The following is a 20,720-nucleotide window of genomic DNA, read 5'->3' as shown; positions in this document are numbered from 1 at the left end:
TATTTAAAAATTTGTTGATAAAATTCTTTATTCGAATTCAATTTTGATGAAAATTGAATTATTCAATAAAATTATTTATTTTTCTATTTAAATAATTGAATTATCGTAGAATTTTTTTATAAAAATTGATTTAAAAATGACATTTAGTTAAAGTTTTAGATAATAATTGAATATTAAAAGCTTTTTAGCTTGAATTTAATTAAATAATAATAATAGTAATAATTAAATTTTGAAAAGATTTCAAAGTAAAATCTTTGAAAATTTGAATTTTTAATATTTTTAATTTTAACTAACAATCCTGTAGAATTAATTTTTTTTTTTTGAAAAAGTTTAATTGGTTGTAAATAAAATGTTTTATTTGACTCAGACTGGTTATATTTTTGTCACTTTGGTCCGTAAATGGTCAGTAATTTTTCATTTTTGGTTCGTAGAGTCCGTATTTTTAATATATACTTTGACTGCTTCGAGCCCCAGAAATATAGAAAAAAAATAGTTTAATCAAGAAAATTGAATAGATGGGATTAAATTGTTTTTGAAAAAAATAAAGAAATATAGAATATTAAGAAAGAAAGAGAAAGAGAGTTGGGAGTATAAAAAGTTATTTTGCACACACATATATTTTGTGCGAGGACAGAAAACGTGTTTACAGAACTGGGTTATGGTTGGATGATACAAATTTCTTGTGTCATGTGTTTATATAGGTATTTCACGTGTATACGCAGATATGATGGAAACTAGACGTGTTGTTATTATTATGATAGGGCGTAACGTACACAAACTGAACGAACTTCAAAACGAGGGCAGTAACCTTTAGGGGACTGGATTTACAACAGCTTGTCAACTTGTCACACAAAACTTGCTCGTTGAATTGTATATGTTTCATGTGACAACTTACAAATTGTAACTATTAAAATTTATATTCCAAAGTGTAAACTAAACTTTACTGAACTGATCTTAATGATACTGAACAATATAATACTCAAACTTTTCTAATAGCTAGGAATAAAATTTATTATCATCATCATTATTATTATTAACATTCGGCGTTGCCTCAAAAAATTTTTTTTTCTTTTTTGACTTTTGCAAAGTCAAAATAATTTAAATTACAAAAAAAAAAAGAATTTGTGATTTCCACAATCGAAAACATTTTTTTCTCAAAGAATACTAAATAATTAATTATTTAATAATAAAAATAATAACTACTTACTACTTTTTTTTTAACTATTTTAATCAAATGTTCCAAAAAGAATTAAATTATTTTCAAAAATTGTCCCCATTTTAATGATTTTCAATATCTACTATTTTAATCAAATTTTCAAAAAAAAATTCAATTATTTAAAAAAAATTTTAATCAAATCTTTTTGAAAAAAAAATCCGTAATTTGGTTGAAAAAGGACGAAAAGTTTGTAAATTGTACGATATAATTTGGGGAATTTTAGAGATATTATAAATGATTGCAGAAATTCAATTATTTTCAAAAATAATAAAATTCTTTGCAAAAACTCAATTTTGTTCAAAAATTTTTATAAATTCTTGTCAAAATTTCAATTATTTTCAGAAATTACTAAATTCTTCTTTGAAATTCAATTATGTTCAAATATTTACAAAAATTTACGTCAAAATTTCAATTATCTTTAATAAATAATAAAATTCTTCTCTGAAATTCAATTATTTTCAAAAATTTTAATAAAATTCAAGGCAAAATTTCAATTATTTTCAAAAACTTTCCTCAATTCAATGATTTTCAATATCTACCATTTTAATCAAATTATCCAAAAGAATTCAATTATTTAAAAAACTTTTAATAAAATTCAACGAAAACGTTTAATTATTATCGTAAAATATTAAAAATTTCACAGAAATTCAATTATTTGCAAATTTTTTTTAGAAATTTCATCGTAATAATTCAATTATTTTCATAAATAAAATAATTTTCACAGGAATTCATTTATTTAAAAATTAAAACAGAATTTTTCTGATATTTTTCGAAAAAAATCAATCATTTAAATAGATTTACAAAAAGTTCTTCGCAAGAATTTAATTATTTTTATAAATAATAATATTCTTTTCTGTAATTTAATTATTTTTAAAAATTTTAATTATAATTGTTGTAAGAATTCAATTTTTTTTATAAATATTAAAACTTATCGCAGAATTTCAATTATTTTTCATACAATTTTAAATGAATTCCGCAAAAAATGCAAAGAATTCAATTATTTAAAAAAATTTTAATGAAATTCTTTATAATAATCGCATTGTTTTCAAAATAATTGTAATAAAATTTTTTGCAAAAATTGAATTATTTTTAATACAATTTTGGTAAATCCTTCGAAAAAATTCAACTTTTTTATAAGTAGTAAAGTTTATACCAAAAATTAAATTATTTTTTATGAATAATAATTCCTTAGATTTTAATAAATTTCAATAATCAAATATCTAATTATAATTATTAACAGATACGATTATTTTAAAAATTGGAAAAAATTCTTTGTTTAATTTAATTATTTTCAAAATATGTAATTAAAATTATTCAAAAAACTACCTTATTTTGAAAAAAAACACAAAGAAATTCAATTCTTTGTGTTTTTAATTCTCAAATTCAATTTTTTTAAAAATTTTAATAATAATCGTTACAAGAATTCAATTATTTTTATAAATATTAAAACCCATCGGAGAATTTCAATTATTTAAATTAAAATAGTATTTTTCTAATATTTTTTTTTTAGAATGAATTATTTAAATAGATTTTTATAAAATTCTTCGCAAGAATTCAATTATTTTTATAAATATTAAAATTCTTCTCAGGAATTCAATATTTTTTTAAAATTTTAATAATAATCGTTGCAAGAATTTAATTATTTTTTTCAGAGGAGAATCAAAAGAATTTGAATTAATAAAAAAAGAATAAATTTGTAATTTACTCAATCGAAAATTTTTGTCTTAGGAAAAATCAAAATCATCTTTCACGAAATTCTGAGAATAAAAAATAATTAACAAAAAATGTAATTAAATATAAATAAAGGAAAGATCAAGAGAATTTAAAATGAAAAACAAAATATATTTGCAATTTACACAATCGAAAACATTTGTTGTCACGAAATTATAAAATTAACCGTAATTAACAAAAAATGTAATTTATTATAAATAAACGTAGGGAGAAAAAAATTCGAAAAGGGAGGAAGTATTATTCGTAATTTAAAAAAAAAAAACTTTCAAAGTAAATTTCTGTAAATTTGTTCACTAAAATTTATTTAAAAACCTGTAAAATTCACCATAGAAGTATCAAATTTTATAAACAAAGAGGGTAAATAAATTTCAGAGTGGAAAAGTGTTACGAAAAATTAAAATTTATTAAAACTTTCTCCGTCCCTCAAGTGCAAAAACTCAATGAGGTTCTTCAATTGGCTCTTCAATTAAGCGCCAGGAAGAGTTTTCCACAAGAGTTCTGCATTTTATAATACCACTATACTCTACATTGGAAAAAGTTACTTTATTTCAATTTTCAACATTCCTTTTTTCTATACATCAGTGGTAAAAGAAACCTATTTATTTGCCCTGATACAATTTTCTTTATTCGATTCGAAAAAGAGAAAATGAGAATAAATATATTTTGAAAAAGAAAATTTTATACTCTACAAAAGAAATAGACAAGGAAATATTAAAAATATATTTTTTAAAGTTAATATTAACAAAATATCTCAAAAGAAACAATTTCATCTAAATAATAACTTTTAATTATATCTATAATTTGATTTGAATTTAGAAATAAAAAATAGTATCAAAAGTGTCGTAAAATGTTTGCAAAAATAGTAGCACATTAATTATTTATAATTAATTACAAAAGACAAAAATAAATATTGAAATGATAATTTTTAATTTCTAATTTTTAAAATAAATATTGAAAAATTAATTATTAATAATTACACTTTACTAAAAAATAAGATTCTTTTCGTAACTTTTTGAAAGCAAAAACTCGACAAATAATTTACTAAAAAATTAGTTATTTATCTGTATTCTGTAGTAATTTTTTTAAGTGAAATAGTCAGAAAATTGGGTATTTTTATAGTAAAAAAAATTAATAATAATAATTCTTCAAACATTTGGGAGTGAATAAAATAGTTTGATTCAAGGGGGAGGGAAATTGATGGTGAGAAAGTGTATGTGAAAAGTTTTGTAAACAAACAAAATGAAAACAAAAAATATTTAGAATTTCATCTACCAAATAGATGTTAGAAACAATTTTATCCTTTGTCTCCTTTTTTTTTAATATTAGAGAGAAAATTTGTTATCACCACAACATTCAGCTTTTTATCCAAGAATAGAAAAGTGTGAATTTTCTAGAAAACCTTTTTTGTTAGAATGTCGTTTCTCTCGAGGCGACGAGGCCTCAAGTTCTATATATCTCCCTCTTTCTTTACATTACACTATCAAAAAGGTCAAATAATATCTTCTATATATAATCTAGATTGACAAAACTTTTGACATTAAATTTTCTTTCAAGATTTTTCGACTCGAGTCACCTTCTATTAATTTCTATGTACATATATTGTATATGCAATAAAGCATTAAACATTATTTTTAATAATTTAAATAAATAAATAAAAAATTTTTTACACTATTTTCAATTTTAATATAAAATAATATTAATTTAAATTTTAAATAAAACTATTAAATTTATAAATTTATAAATTAATTAAGAAAAAATAAATTAAAAATTAATAACTTTAATTTCTATTATTTCAAAAATAATAATTTCATCTACATTGCATTAAATAACTAAATGTAAATAATTTTCGTCAATATAGAGAAAATAATAATTTTAAACAAGAACAATTTTAATAATAATGTGTAATAAATCAATTATTAATTGTCTTTTCATTGAAATTGTATAAATAGGTTGAAAATTAACAAAGACACCTTTCAAAATGTTTGTTTAATCGAAATATGTCAACCTTGTACTTTAAACAATGTAGAATAATATATGAATGGAAAGTTCGTACCATAATCAATGTTTAAATTTCATCATTTTAATGAAAAAGCATTTTCAATTTTAATGCAAAATTGAATACTAAATAACGTATTGTGTTTGCTAAATACTTTTTTTTTTAAAGTTTGCGTCAAAGAACAAATTTGAAGGATGGAAAATTAATAAATTATGTTAAACAGTTAAACTCGATTATTATTATTCATTTTATTAAAAATTAATTAAATAATATCATTTATGTTAATATTTAATTTATAATTTAAAATTTAATTTTTAAAATTTTTTTTAAAAAAGTAGAAATTTTTATGCTTTGGTACTATTTGGATACTTTTTTTTATTTGTTACACTAAAAGCTTCTTTTTTCCATGTTTGAGAACTTTTGAATATAAATGAATGGTTATATTAATTTGAATCATTAAAACGATAATTTTCGGCTTTTACTTCAAGTTATTAGGGAGAAAAAGAAAAAGGGAGGAGGGGGGGGGGGGTAGTGACTCAAGTCAAAACTATAGTAAAGAAACTGCTGTACAAATATCAGCTAGGTTCACTTATTCTAAAAGCTTCATTTCAAAATACCCGACGTCTGACTGTATCTTCAATGGAAAATATTCCTACAGAGAGTAGAAATCCCTTCCTTTAGAGAGTATATAAAAAAAAAATTGATACCTCAAACCAGTTGAGCACTGAGAAATTTAACCTCTTCACGTATATATATATATATATATATATTTCAACATTCGTACACGTTTCATATAGTAATTTTAAATTTTTAAAGGAGACATAAAATTTTTCCATTTTAAGATCGTTTTACTTTTATAATCAAATTTCTTTTCCCTTTAAATATTTCTTCTCTCGAGAATTTTACAACTTGAAATTTATATTCATTTTCCTTTGCAAATAAAGTGAAAAAAAATTATTCAAATAATCCATTACTTATATCTATTATTAACGAATAAATATTTACTTGAATCAAATATAATTATTTAAATAAAATAAATTGTTATATATAATTGTAATAATTTCGGTGTTTAAATCAAAATTATCGTTTGCAAATAAATATTTTTTTTATCCAAATGGTATTTGAATACCTATTAAGAAGATTTATGATTAAAAGATATTTTTTTATAAAAGATAATTTTTATAAAAATAATAATTTGTCAATTGAATAGTTATTTAAAAAAATTATTCAAGTTTTTAACAATTTTATTTAAAATTCTAAAAATTTTTATTTCGAAGAAATTGTTATTTAAATTGTTCGTTAAAAGTTAAACTGTTAAAATATCATTTAATTACGAGAGAGTTACAATTAAAATTTTCATAAATTAGTAAATTTATTAAAAATATGAAAATTTCAATTTTTTATTTAAATAGAACTTTCGAAAAATTTTGAAAATATTTGCATTTTAAAATAGGTATTTTAATTTTATTTTTAATAATTAAATTGAAAGTGATTAACACTTTATAGACAGGTAATTAAAAATTTGTGAAAATAGTTTAAAATTATTTGAAAATAAAAAATAATTGAAATTTCCTAAAATTGAATTAAAAATAAATTAAATAATTGAATTCTATTGGAATTTCTAAAAAATAATCGACATCACTTTTTTCTATAGACTTTTATTATAAAAGTAGAAAAAAAAATAAAATTCAATTTTGTCGTTTATAATGTTAAACAAGAATTTTAATTCATTTTTGATTTTTCTTTTTGGAGCAATTTTTTTTTTTGCCGCACATACATATATATACGAACTTGCCACTTATATATTAGAAAAAAAAGTGTCTTTCGTTCACATTTATTGAAAGCGGGCGCCTGCAGATAGGCACGTTATCCGACAGATGAGATTGAGAGGAAACTCAGGCTTAAGGCGTTCCTTTATCCCCCGCGCACACTTTTCAATGGAATTCGCCAGAAAATAAAAGAAATTTATTTGATCTTTTCCTTCTCTCCTATCTCTAAATTTTATTTTTTATAAAAAAAAAGAATAAAAAAAAAATCTCTCTATAATTCAAGTAGAAGATATAAAAAAATTTTCCCAAACGATCGTTACACTTTTTTCCTCTCCTATTTTTGAATAATTTTGACAAATTGTTGGAATATTTAAATAGCACAATTTTTCTAAACCAAAACATTAAGTACATAAAAATGCTTTTTTTAGGAAAATAATATTAATAAAAATTCACAGTTTTTTTTTAAAGATATCAAATTGAGACAAAACAGAAATCAAAAGTGTTGCGAAGCAACATTTTTTTATTCAATTTTTTGTCTCAATTTGATATCTTTTCAAAAACTATGATTCGTAAATATTTTTTATGGATTAATCGACTGATAGGGGGGAAAAAATTGTGTTTTTCAGTCAATTATTTCGGTCAATTATTAGTAATAAAAATATTTTAGTAGTAAAATCTAACAAGTCTTTTAGTAGTGGACTGAAGACTATATAAAAATTTTAGTCTCAAAAAAAATTTAATCTTTTCTTATTCTCCCTTCAGCAGTAAAAAAAATTTAGAAGTAATTAAAAATTCTGTTTCTTTATAAATAAAAAAAAATAATTAAAATAAAAATATAGTTTCAATAACAATAAAGCTAAAGTTTTAGAACTAAAGGTAATTATCAGTCAGACACAAATTAAAATTTATGTTATTCTCCTTTAAATAGTAAAAACATTTTTGGTCAATCGTCATTCTAAAAGTTGACCAAATATTTAGTCTATTATTAGTAAAGAAAAATTAATTTTAGTAGTAAAAAAAATTTTAGTAAGACAAGAGTTTTAAATTTGTGTTAATTTTACTACTGAAATCACAATTCTAATAAAACTTATCGATAAAAGAGTTTTTCAGTCTGACAGAAAACTAATTTTACTACTTAAAGGGAATTATTCAATAATCTATTTTTCGTCTGACTAAAATTGTCTCTTACTACTGAAATTAGAATTTTTTTACTGAAAAGGAGACGATGGTATAAAATACTTAGCTTCTTTTTTGAAAAATTGTTATTCTAGTTATTTTATATTTATTTTATGAACGACTCCAAATTTTTAGCCATTTTTAACTGATTTTCAATAGAATTTTATTCTAATCACCGTTCTGAGAATAAAATCAACTGTATAGTAACGATTGCCATACTGTATAGTAACGATCGCTATACTGTATAGTAACGATTGATATACTGTATAGTAATGATTGCCATACTGTATAGTAACGATTGCCTTACTGTATAGTAACGATTTCTATACTGTATAGCAATGATTGCCATACTGTATAGCAATGATTGCCATACTGTATAGCAATGATTGCCATACTGTATAGTAACGATTGCCTTACTGTATAGCAATGATTACCATACTGTATAGTAACGATCGCTATACTGTATAGTAACGATTTCCATGCTGTATAGCAATGATTGCCATACTGTATAGCAATGATTACCATACTGTATAGTAACGATCGCCATACTATATAGTAACGATCGCCATACTGTATAGTAACGATTGCCATACTGTATAGTAACGATTGCCTTACTGTATAGTAACGATTTCTATACTGTATAGCAATGATTGCCATACTGTATAGCAATGATTGCCATACTGTATAGTAACGATTGCCTTACTGTATAGCAATGATTACCATACTGTATAGTAACGATCGCTATACTGTATAGTAACGATTGCCATGCTGTATAGCAATGATTGCCATACTGTATAGCAATGATTGCCATACTGTATAGTAACGATTGCTAAACTGTACAGTAACTATTGCTATACTGTATTGGAACTATTACCATACTGTATTGTCATACAGTCAGACGACGTCATTATAAGAAAAGTTTTATTAATTTATTCTGTCAATTATGAGAAGGAATAATATAGTTTTAGTAGTAAAGACCATTTTCAGTCAGACAGAATTAAAACTTTATTGTGCGTTTTCTTACTTCAATCTAAGGGAAAGATTTAAATATAATGATGGGAGAAAAATATTTATTTAGGAAAAAATTCTTTTTCTTTTGAAAAAAGTAGTTTTTTTCCAATATAAAATTTTTTTGTCTCCGACTAAATTTTCTCTCTCTCTCTCTATGTGTGCATGTGTAAAGAAAAAAAGATAGCCACCACTGTTTGAAAAACTCTTTTTTTCTCAAGTTTCTTCTCATGTTGGGCGTAAGGGTGGGGGGGGGGGTGGACAATGAAATCGAGAGAACTTCCTATATAAGGTAGGACACTAGCACCTTTTCAGGATAATTGAAAGACTACTCCTGTGAATTTTGCAGAAAAGCTTTCCTTCATCACTGTATATTTTTTTTTCTTCCTCTTTTTTTTTCTTTTCTACTTTACAAAGAGTACATTAGCCATGTACCCTCTGGGATGCAGTGTCTACTTGTTATCCATCACACTTAAGAAAAATATATATATCCAGTATATCCGCGTGTTGGTGAACTTCAAGTGCACGCACTTTCCGCTTGTTTTTCCCCGACAAAGATTAAAAAAGAAAAAGGGCTTTGAGGGAGTGAAAAAAAATGCAAAGAAAAAGTATTTAAGGGAACGATTCAAGCTTTCTCACTATATATACACTTTTTCAGGGCAGTGTGGTAATTTTCAAGTTTGTAAATTCTTTAATTGCATTTTAATCTCGAAAAACTTTGTTTAATAGTATAGTAATTTTCTTTAAGGAAAAATTTACATTTTCTGTTAACTTTAAGAAATTCACTTAATTCTTTTGGAAAAGATTTGGAAATCTTTAGATACATTTTTTAATAAATCAGCAAATATTCCCTAATAAATAAATGATTATTTGTTAATAAATAAATAAACAAAAAGAATTGTTCTTTAATTAATTATAATTAATAACTATTAAAGAATAATTTCTTAATTGATACGTTAAATAATTATTTTTTAAGTAATAATTTTTTTATTAAGTATAAAAATAATAATTATCACTTTAAAGGCTCTCACTTTACAACTAGGAGTAAATAGTAAAGGCTGAAAAATATACTTCCATTATTTTGAAAAATTGCATTTTTTCTCTTATAACCGGAAGTCCCGTGCTTTATCATGCATTCCACTGGGGAAATCGGACGAGAAATTGCATAATCAAGCTATGGTTTGTCGTCTTTGATCTAATCGACTTTATTGAACAAATAATTAACGAGCTTACTGACAGTATACATTACGCAAGTTCAAATTTTGAAATTAATTAGCAAATAAGTGGCATTCATGGTAAAAATTGTTAAATAAATAAAAATACATATAGATCTCGGATAATTCTACTTCTATTTGTCTTTTTTTCGACTTTTCTTTCAAATTTTGCAAGAAAATAACACTTTTTAAAAAATAAAAAGTAAATTTTCTTCTACTATTCTAGCGCGAAAAATAACTGTAGTCAAATATTTTAAAGTTTATGTTGCATTATTTTTTTTATTCATAAAATACTCATTTCAGTGGTAAAAAATTATTTTAGTTAGGCAAAAGCTGTAAAATTTATACTTTACTATTGTAGTAGTAACAGTAAATTTTTTCCAGACAAAAAAAATAAAATTTGTGTTATTCTCCCTTAATAATTATTACAAGAACATTTGAAAAAATTATTTCAGTAGTAAAAGTATATGTTAGCCAGACAAAAACTGTAAAATTGATAAAATTTACTTTTCAGTAGTAAAAATTTATTTTCGCCGAACAAAAAAAGTGAAATTATTGTTATTCTCCCTTAATAATTAATACAAGAACATTTTAAAAAATTATTTCAGTAGTTAAAGTATATTTTAGTCAGACAAAAACTTGTAAAATTTGATATTCTTTTTTAAGTAGTAAAAGGAAATTTTCACCAGACAAAAAAAGTAAAATAAATTAGTTCAAGAAAAATTTAAGAAATTATGTTAGTGGTAAAAGTGTTTTTTAGTCAGACAAAAACTGTAAAATTTATAATTTACTTTTTTAGTAGTAAAAGTGGATTTTCGCGAAACAAAAAAGTAAAATTAGTGTTATTCTCCCTTAATAATTAGTACAAGAACAATTTAAGGAATTATTTCAGTAGTAAAAGTATATTTAAGTCAGACAAAGACTGGAAAAATTGTCTGTGACTATTTAATAGTCAAAGTAAATTTCTACCAGACAAAAAAAAGTAAAATTTGTATTGTTCTTCCTTAATAAGTACTACAAGTAAATTTTAACAAAATAATGAAATTTTAAATTCGTATTATTAAAGTAGTAAAATTTATTTTTAGTCATATGAATTTTTATTATACTCCTTTAAGTAGCAAACATACATTTTTGTCAGCCCAAAAGTAAAAAATTTGTTATTCTCTTCTAAGTAGTAAAAATAAATTTTCGTCAGCCCAAAACTAAACAATTTTTTATTTTCCTCTAAGTAGTGAAAGTAAATTTTCGTCAGACAAAAACTGGAAAATTTCTGTTTTTCCTTCTTTAAGTAGTATAAGTAAATTTTGACCGGACCCTAAAACTTTAAATTCCCGTTATCATGTTATTGGTGATAAGAAATTTTCATTTTCAGTAGTAAAAGTCAGTTATCGTCAGACAGAAACTTCACTTATTCACCTTCAAGTAGAAAAAAGGTACGTTTTCTTCAACCACAAAATGTGGAGTTTGTTATATATGGATGAATTTATCACACGGTCGAATTTGTTATTCTCGTAAGTAGTAAATGTGAGTACTTTAACCAGACAAAAACTTGAAAATCTTTTGTTATTTCTCTTGAAGTAGTAAAATCAGCTGTGGTCAGACAAGAAACCTTGAAATCTTGATCATTTATTATGTTCACGGAAAATTTCTACTCTCAGTGGTATAGGAACGAGTTTTAGCCAGACCCAAACTTTTAAATGTGTTTAATCAAATTTAAGTAGTGTTAGTAAATTTCGGTCAGACAGATTTACAGTAAAATAGCGGTTATTATAAATTTAAAAAAAAAATGCAAATTTACGACAGACAGTAAATATTCAAAATGAAATAATTAGGGCTTTCTTGCAAAAAATTTAATTTCAGCAATAAAAATACTAATTAGTAAGTGGAAAATTTATTTATTTTCATTTAAATTTTATTTATTTTCTCAAAGATCATAAATTATGTTTTATTTTTAACTAATTTTCAGTGTAATTTTATTCTGATCGTCGTATTAAAAAAGAATCACTAAAAATTAGTTTAATTTCACTAATTCAGTTTTCGTCTGACTAAAATTTACTTTTACTACTCAAAGAATTTTAATTACTAGTAACTGACGGAATATTTGACTAAGTTTACAATTCAACGTCTGACTAAACTATTTGTACTACTTACAGGGGAATAACACAAATTTTAGTTTGTGTCTGACTTAAATTTACCTTTACTACTGAAATTTAACTAATTTTCAGTGATTTTATTGCTTAGTACGTCGATTAGAATAAAATTTCACTGGCAATCAGTTAAAATGAAGTAAAATTTAAGGCTCTTTTATAAAATAAATAAAATTTAAATAAAAATAAATAAAATAAAAATTTTCTAAAATTAGAGAAATAATTTTAGGTAGACGAAAAATAATTTTTTTTAATAATTCCCCTTTAAGTAGTAAAATCAGCTTTCTGTCAGACTGTAAAAACTAACTATTTTACAAAAAAAAAAATTCCAATCCTTCTTTAGTTGGTAGTAGCGAATGTAAATTGCATTCAGACGTAAACTCATTACTTAGAGTAATTCTCGTTTAGTTAGGTAGAATCAGTCACAGTCGGTCGTTATAATTTCGGACAATTCTCCTGGCAGTAGTAAAAGACCTTTTATGTCAGACATTTGAAATTATTATTGCGTTTAAAAAAAAAAATTAGCTCAACGTTAACGATGACAATTCGTCTAATTTCTTTTTTTCAGTAGTAAAGGTCAATAGTATAATCAGAGGGAAGTAAATAAAAAATATGTTTTTAAATATTATTGAATTGTCTTTGATTTTTAAAATCTGTAGTAAAAACTAGATTTTATTAGATTAAAAAATACAGGTAAAAATTAGTAAGAAAAATTAAAAAATTTAAATTCTAGGTAATAAAAATAGAATTTAGTAGTATAAACAGTTTTTAGTCAGACGTTATTAAATGTATTCAGTCTCATATTTCACGAATTAGTAAGAAAACTGTTATTTCAGTAGTAACAGTAAATTTCATTAATTTTCATTAAATTATGACTTCAGTAGAAAAAGAAAATTTTAGGCAGACAGGAAATTTTAGCCACAAGTGGTAAATACTTTTTTTGCGTCAGACAGGTGCTTAAAATTTAGCCAATTATTAGTTTTAAAAAAGTATTTCAGTAGTGAAGGTAAATTTTAGTGAGACACTAAATAAAATTTGTGTTATTCCCCTCTAAGTAGTACAAATATTTTTAGTCAGACGTCGTATTATTATAAAATTTATAATTGAGTCAAATATTCTCACAATAAGTAATAAATGTAGGATTTCAGTAGTAAAGGCAAATTTCAGTCAGACAAGCTATAGAATTTTTTGCTATTCGATTTTTATATCACTAGCAATAATCGATGTCAGTCAGACGTATATTTTTTCAAAACTGCCAATTCTGGCAATTTTGATGTGAGTAGTAAATATTATTTTCCGTCAGACGTTCACAAATATTATTGCATCGAAAATAAATATAGTAGAGAAAGTCAATTTTCATCAGACAGAGAACAAAATCGAACTATTTCTCTTTTTTTAGTCATAAAAATAAATTTTAATTTTCAACATTTCCAATAAATTTTTAATTCACCCATGAGTACTTTTACAATATATATATATATATATATATATATATATATATATATATATATATATATATATATATATATATATATATATATATATATAAATTATTACAAAAATTTGCAAAAAGTAGAGGAAAATAAAAGCAATTAACAGTTTATGAAAAAGTCCATTAAAGAATTAAAAATTAAGACAAAAGTAAAAATAAAAAAAAATTTGAAGAAGATAACTTTTAAAAAAACGTTATAATAAATATATTAAGTATTTCCTACTTTAAAAAGCTATTAAATAATGTAAAATAATAAAAAATAATAATAATTTAATTATTTATTTATTTAAATTATAAACATAAAATTATATTTAAATAATAAAAATAATAAAATATTAAAATGTTAATATATTAATATATTAAAATGATAATACAAAATAATACTTTTGTTATTTTAATACAGAAGGTAAAAGAAATATTCATATGAAGAGTAATAGACATAAATTAGAATTGATACGAATATATAAAATAAAATAAAAAAAAAATATATTTTCTTGTCAGGAGGAACTGAAAATAAAGTTAGAAAACTGCAAATGTTTGAGTTTTTATACCCTCAGGGCTTCTTAACTTGTGTATAGTGAATCAAATACTGTTCGAACACACCATACACTATATATATAAATACACAACTAGAAGAGAAACGAGGGATTTCGAAAAGTAGTAAAAGACAAGTTTTCACTTCTTTGCCAGGAAAAATAAAAATTTCAGTAGGAAAAAGTCCTTCAAAAACTGGCACTAAAAACCTTTTATTCAAAAAAATTTTAAATTACTTTCTAGTTTTGAATTAGTTAAATTAAAAGTAACTATTTATTAATAAAAGTTTCGACAACTTTTTACTTTTCACTGCAATTAGTAAAAAATAATCAATTATTATTAGTAAAATGTCTGACTTTTTGTTTCAACAATCAGGGAAGAAAAAATAATCAATTATTAGTAAAATGTCTGACTTTTTGTTTCAACAATCAGGGAAGAAAAAATAATTAGTATTTAAAGGTAATAATTAGTAAAATAACTAATAATCAGTTTTAAAAAGGTAATAATTGGTAAAATAACTAAGAATTAGTTTTAAAGAAGCTAATAATTTGTAAAATAAATAATAATTAGTAAAAAAAAGAAGCCAATTAAGAATTATTTTTAATACTTAAACATTGGATAAATTTCAATAAATAAAATCGTCGATAATTTCAATTTTTTCCTTCTCCCTTGACAGTAAAATCTTTATTTTTTTAAATATCAAAAAATTTAACTTTTATTTTAAAGAAAATACATTCATGCATTTAAGAGAAATAAATTATTTTTGCCTCTTTTTCACCACGTGTATTTTTTATAAATTTTATTCAAAGCTGAACAGCAATTCCCAAAGGAGAGAAAACATTTTAAACAAAAGTGACCAAAATAAAGAAGACAGAAAGAAAATGAGATGCACACGTGAAAAAAAAAATCAAAACAAAAACAAGGTCAAGACGTTTCATTTCTTGCCTGCTGGAAGATTGCTCCCTTATCTTGCCACTTTCATCTTCTTCTGTGATGATTTTATCAAAAATTCAATTACAAGTGGAATTTTTTTTTAAATTAATTAAATAAATTAATAAACCTAAATAGTAATTAATTCGAGAATTAATTTAATGAAAATTGGTTTTATTATTTTTTATTCACCAAACTTTATTTTTCAGTAAATTCGAGAAAAGAAGTGTGGAGAGAAAGGAAATTCTCTTCTTTTTGCAATTTTTTCCCCATAGAATAAAAATTGATTTTTAAAAATAAAAAAAAACCATTTTTTTTAATTTCAATTTCAATGTTATTTTTTTATGTAAATTTTCAATTTTTTTTTTTTTAAATAAATAATGAAAAAATTATTTTAAAAATATTATAAAAAATTATAACTTTGGAACAAATAAATAAAAAATTATATTTTCAGTAGAAGAAAAGAAAATTTTTCTTTATATCTTACCTTGAAAATTGGTGGTTTCGTCCACACTTTTTCAATTTGTATATTGAAGTCCATGCCTTCATTAGACTCGAAAATGCAAACATTGATAAGAAAATGAAAGTTCTCACAGCATTTCTTCGTTTATCCACATCAAATTTTCTTCGTATAAAACTTTTACTATGCATTCAAGAATACTCAATTTTTTCATCATCAACACTGAAGTTAGGAAAAAAAAATTTTTTTTTACATAAAATTTTATAATTTATTTACACGAAAAAAAATCTTTATCTGGCACAACTACAAATTTCACTATTCTAGAGAATTTTATCGATATTCTAGGTATAAAAACTTTATTTTCGTGTTTTTTTTTATTATTATTATTGTTCTTTTTAATAATACTATTATTGATAATATTATAATTTATTATATAAATTGTATAAAAATGAACATATTATAATATAAATATTTTAATTATCAATATTATAACCCTTGTTATTATTTATTTCTATTATTAATATTATTGTTTGTTTATTTTGCACATAAAAAGGCACAATAACTATTCCGACCTTTTTGTTACAAAATACTTCAAAGAAGAAAAAAAAAAAAAAAAATTAAAAATTTTTTTTTTTATTTATTTTTTTTTTATACGTCTTCGAAAAATCGAAAAATGATTTATTTCTTAAAAAACGGTTTTTAAAAAAATTAAACGTAATTATTAACTTCATTATTATTTTTGTTATTTATTATTACGAAAGGGCTTGTCCCGTTAATATTAAATAAATAAATAAATTAATATTATTATTACTATTTTTTATTATTATTATTAAAAATCAAGTTTTGTAATCTCTACTTTTTTTTTATAGAAACCTTTTTTAATATATAAAATGACATCAAATAATTTTTAAAAAAATTCTTTTCAAATTATTTTCAATGGCGTAAGCGCAATAATCTATTGGTTATTAGATTATTTAATTCGATTACAACGTTTCTAAAAACACTGCAGAAGCTGTAAGTCTAAAGCTTTTAACGTCGTCACAAGTATCAAAAAGAAAAATAAAGAAAGTAAAAAAAAAGAAAAGTCATAGAGTTTTCTGAGAAAGATGGATGGTCTTATTGAAATACTTCTTCCTCTTGACATGCTTCCCTTTTAAAGCATATGAGATTTTTCAAGTGTAAAAAACTTTTTTAAAAAAGGCAGATTTAATGAAAAAAAAAAATAATTTAACATTCAAAAATATACAAAATTTCCAATAGTTTTAGGTATTTTTCAAAATTTATTAATATTATTATTGCTATTGTTATTAGTAGTTAAATTAGTCTTTAAATTACAAGTTAAATTAGTATATTTTAATTACTAATTAAATTACATTATTAAATTATTATAATTTATTTCTATTTATCTATTTATTTTTTTTATTAATTCTTTATTTTTACAATTATTATTATTATTATTATTATTATTATTGTTGTTGTTGTTGTTGTTGTTGTTGTTGTTGTTGTTGTTGTTGTTGTTGTTGTTGTTGTTATTTAATTAACGAATTTATTTATTTTGATTTTCAGTATAAATTAAGAAATTAATTTTGACAATTTTGAAATTCATATATTGTACAGAATAGCCACGAGGGATCAAATGAGACAATTTTAATAGATTTTCCATTAGAGCATTAATTTAATGATTGATCTGATAAAATGATAACAGTTCGAATATTTAGTATCCAAGTTGAAAATAAATTTAATTTTTGCTACTTGATTAATTAAACAAATCAATAATATAATAAAAATAATGGTATCAACAAAAATAGTAACAACAATAATAGTAGAAATAAGAAAAATAGTAATAAATAATAATTAAAAATAGTAATAAACAATAATAGTAATAATAATAATAATTAAATTTGTGCTAATCACCAGTAAGTAGTAAAAATAGTTTTAGTCAGACGACATATTAAAAATTCTTTTAATTTATTATGTCAATTATTTTCCATTAAATTATGATTTCATTAGCAAAAAAAAATTTAGACATACAGGAAATTTAAATAAATACTTAAATAAATAAATAGTAGTAAATACTTTTTGAGTCAGTCATATGCACAAAAATTTAGCGAATTGTTAGTAAAAATAAAAATAGGATTTCAGTAGTAAAGGTACATTTTCGTCAGACATAAACTAAAATTTGTGTTATTCCCCTGTAAGTAGTACAAATAGTTTTAGTCAGACGTTGCATTATAAACTTAGTCAAAGACTCCTTCAGGTTTTAGTAATAAAAATGCTTTCAGTAGTAAAAGTAGATTCTAGTCAGACAAATTTTAAAATTGAATTATTTTCCCTTAAAAGTAGTAAAAAAAGTTCTAGTCAGACGTCATTATATGAAAAATATTGTTAATTTATTCTGTCAATTATCAGAAGTAAAAATAAAGTTTTAGTAGTAAAGGAAAATATTAGTCAGACGAGAAATTTAAATTTGTGTTTTTCCCTTAAGTAGTAATGGTCGTTTTTAGTAAGACGGTATTAAATACCTTTAGTCTCATATTCCACAAATTATTAGTAATATATGGATAGGTTCAGTAGTAACAGTAAATTTCAGTCAGACACAAACTAAAATTTTTTGTTACTCTTCCTTAAGTAGTAAAAACATTTTTAGTCAGACGGTGTATAAAATCTTATGTTTAAAGAACACAAAGTTCAGTCAAATATTCGGTCAATTATTAGTAATAAAAATACGGATTTCAGTAGTAGACGTAAATTTTAGTCAGACAGGAAATTTAATTTTGTGTTATTCTCCCCTAAGTAGTAAAAATAGTTTTAGTCAGACGACATATTAAAAATTCAGTAAAATTTGGTAAATTATTTTGCATTAGGTTATGATTTCAGTAGTAAAAGTAAACTTTAGTCAGACAGGAAATTTCATCGTTAAGTAGTAATGACTTTATAAAGACTTTATAAAGACTCCTTCAGGTCTTTTTACTTTCTTTTAAAAAAGAATAAAAATTTAGCGAATTTTCAGTAAAAATAAAAATAGAGTTTCATTAGTGAAGATAATTTTTAGTCAGACACAAACTAAAATTTGTGTTAGTCTCATGTAAGTAGTACAAATAGTTTTAGTCAGACGTTGAATTGTAAACTTAGTTAAATATTCCGTCAGGTTTTAGTAATAAAATTATTTCAGTAGTAAAAGTAAATTTCAGTCAGACACAAACGAAAATTTTTGCTTACTCTTCTTTAAGTAGTAAAAATATTTTTAGTCAGACGGTGTATGAAATCTTTTGTATAAAAATCACAAAGTTGAGTCAAATATTCGATCAATTAGTAGTAATAGAAATAAATAAATAAATATAATAGTTATAATAACAATAATAATTAAAATAGTAATAACAGCAATAATAATAGTAATAATAATATAATAGTAATAATAATACTGTTAATAAAAAAATAACGATAGCAATAATAATTGTCTGAAATTGTGGATAATGGAGAGAAACTGTTTTCTTTTTCTAGAAAATTAAGTGCGATACGTTTGCTTTGGCAATTTTGTTAGTTGCTACAATTTTATAAATAATAAAATAGTTGCCGGAAATCGGAATGGCGGATCGAGATCCTTTTCAACCGGCGCTGTTTAACCCTGTAAACGTGACTGGTGCGCCAAGTAAAAAACAGAGGGCAGCGACCCTCTCTACTTAATATAGATATCTCATCCACTCTCACTAATTTTACCTTTAATTTAATTATTTTTCTCCTTAATTCCACAAAAAGAAAAATCACTAAATGAATAAAACTTCTCACCGTTTATTTTATCATGTCAATACAAAATAAAATTTCTTCTCCCGTTTCATCTATTTTTTGAAAAAAAAAATTTTTTTGTTTCGTTGAAAAATTAACAAAAAAAGGGTGTTTAGAATTATCACACACATTTTCCGGCACAAAAATTTATTTAACAAAACGAAATAAAAGTGCAACAATTTTTTAATTCTTCAGAAAGTTTTTATATTTTTCTATTATTTATTTGTTTCTAATTTTTTTTTTTTGTCTAAAAACTATTTAATTGTATAAAATGTGAATTTATTTATTTTTATTTGTATGAATTATTTAAAGTTATAAAAAAAATAACTATACAATTGCAATGACAATTATTACGTAACTTTCGTGTTATTTTATTGTAAAATTATTTAATAATTATTATTCACAAGTTTTTGAGTAAATATTTCTTTTATGGACATTTTTCACTGGAGTAAATTCGAGGAAATTTACTCAATAAGGACGCTACCATATCACAGTGCTACGCGTCTGCGTATAAACGACACCGGCAAAAAAAAGAAACTTTGTTAAATAAACCAAAATAATCACGTATTCAGATTTTTTCATTTACAAAATTTTACAAATAATTCAAATAGTTACAAAATAATTTGGTAAATAGTATAAATACCTATAAACAGAAATTTTTATTTCAAGTTTTTTAATTTAAATTAACAATAAATTAACAATAACAATACATATTTACTGAATAAACAAAATATTATATAAATAATATGAAAAATAGAAATAATATTGCAATTGTTTAAAATTATTTTTGATTATTTTGTAAATATTACTATGAATATTATAATATAAATATTGTATTTTAATATCAATATTGTATTATGGCATAAATTTTGCATTATAGCATAAATTTTATATTATAATATAAATATTGTATCATAATATTCATTCGGCTCCGAGGTAAAAACCAAAAATTCCATAAAAAAGTCGTCAAAATAAAAAAATCATCCCCTTGACACAAAAGAATCGTATTAACAGAAATAAAAGGCTTTCAGCTTCCCCTAAACGGTAAACGCGTGTAAATTTAGGGTAGATTTCGACTTGCGAAAAAAAGGGGAAACCAATCAAATTGATCCCGTGATGTTTTCTTACAATCAAAGATAATCTAAGTACCATTCAGTTTCTTTTCTTCCTTTTTTTTTGATAAATTACTTTTTCTTTACGATTTCTTTATAGGAAAAGAAATATTACAAATATTTATTCACATTATTTACAAAATATTAAAATC

General features: G+C 22.6%; 1 protein-coding gene across 6 annotated transcripts in view; it reads right to left on the bottom strand.

Moving 5' to 3' along the window:
• The window catches only part of LOC122503188, a 318,272-nt gene that overhangs the window by 177,295 nt on the left and 120,257 nt on the right, over positions 1-20,720 (bottom strand). The window contains exon 2 of one of the 6 annotated variants that reach the window (XM_043613918.1): positions 15,701-15,856. The exons of the other annotated variants lie outside the window; for them this stretch is intronic. The gene's annotated coding sequence lies outside the window, so the exon portion shown is untranslated. The remainder of the gene's footprint in view (positions 1-15,700; positions 15,857-20,720) is intronic. 6 annotated transcript variants of the gene reach the window in all.

Source organism: Leptopilina heterotoma, unplaced genomic scaffold (assembly GCF_015476425.1).
Source record: "Leptopilina heterotoma isolate Lh14 unplaced genomic scaffold, ASM1547642v1 Lhet_0, whole genome shotgun sequence".
Taxonomy (NCBI): domain Eukaryota; kingdom Metazoa; phylum Arthropoda; class Insecta; order Hymenoptera; family Figitidae; genus Leptopilina; species Leptopilina heterotoma.
This window is presented reverse-complemented; position numbering and strand designations above follow the sequence as displayed.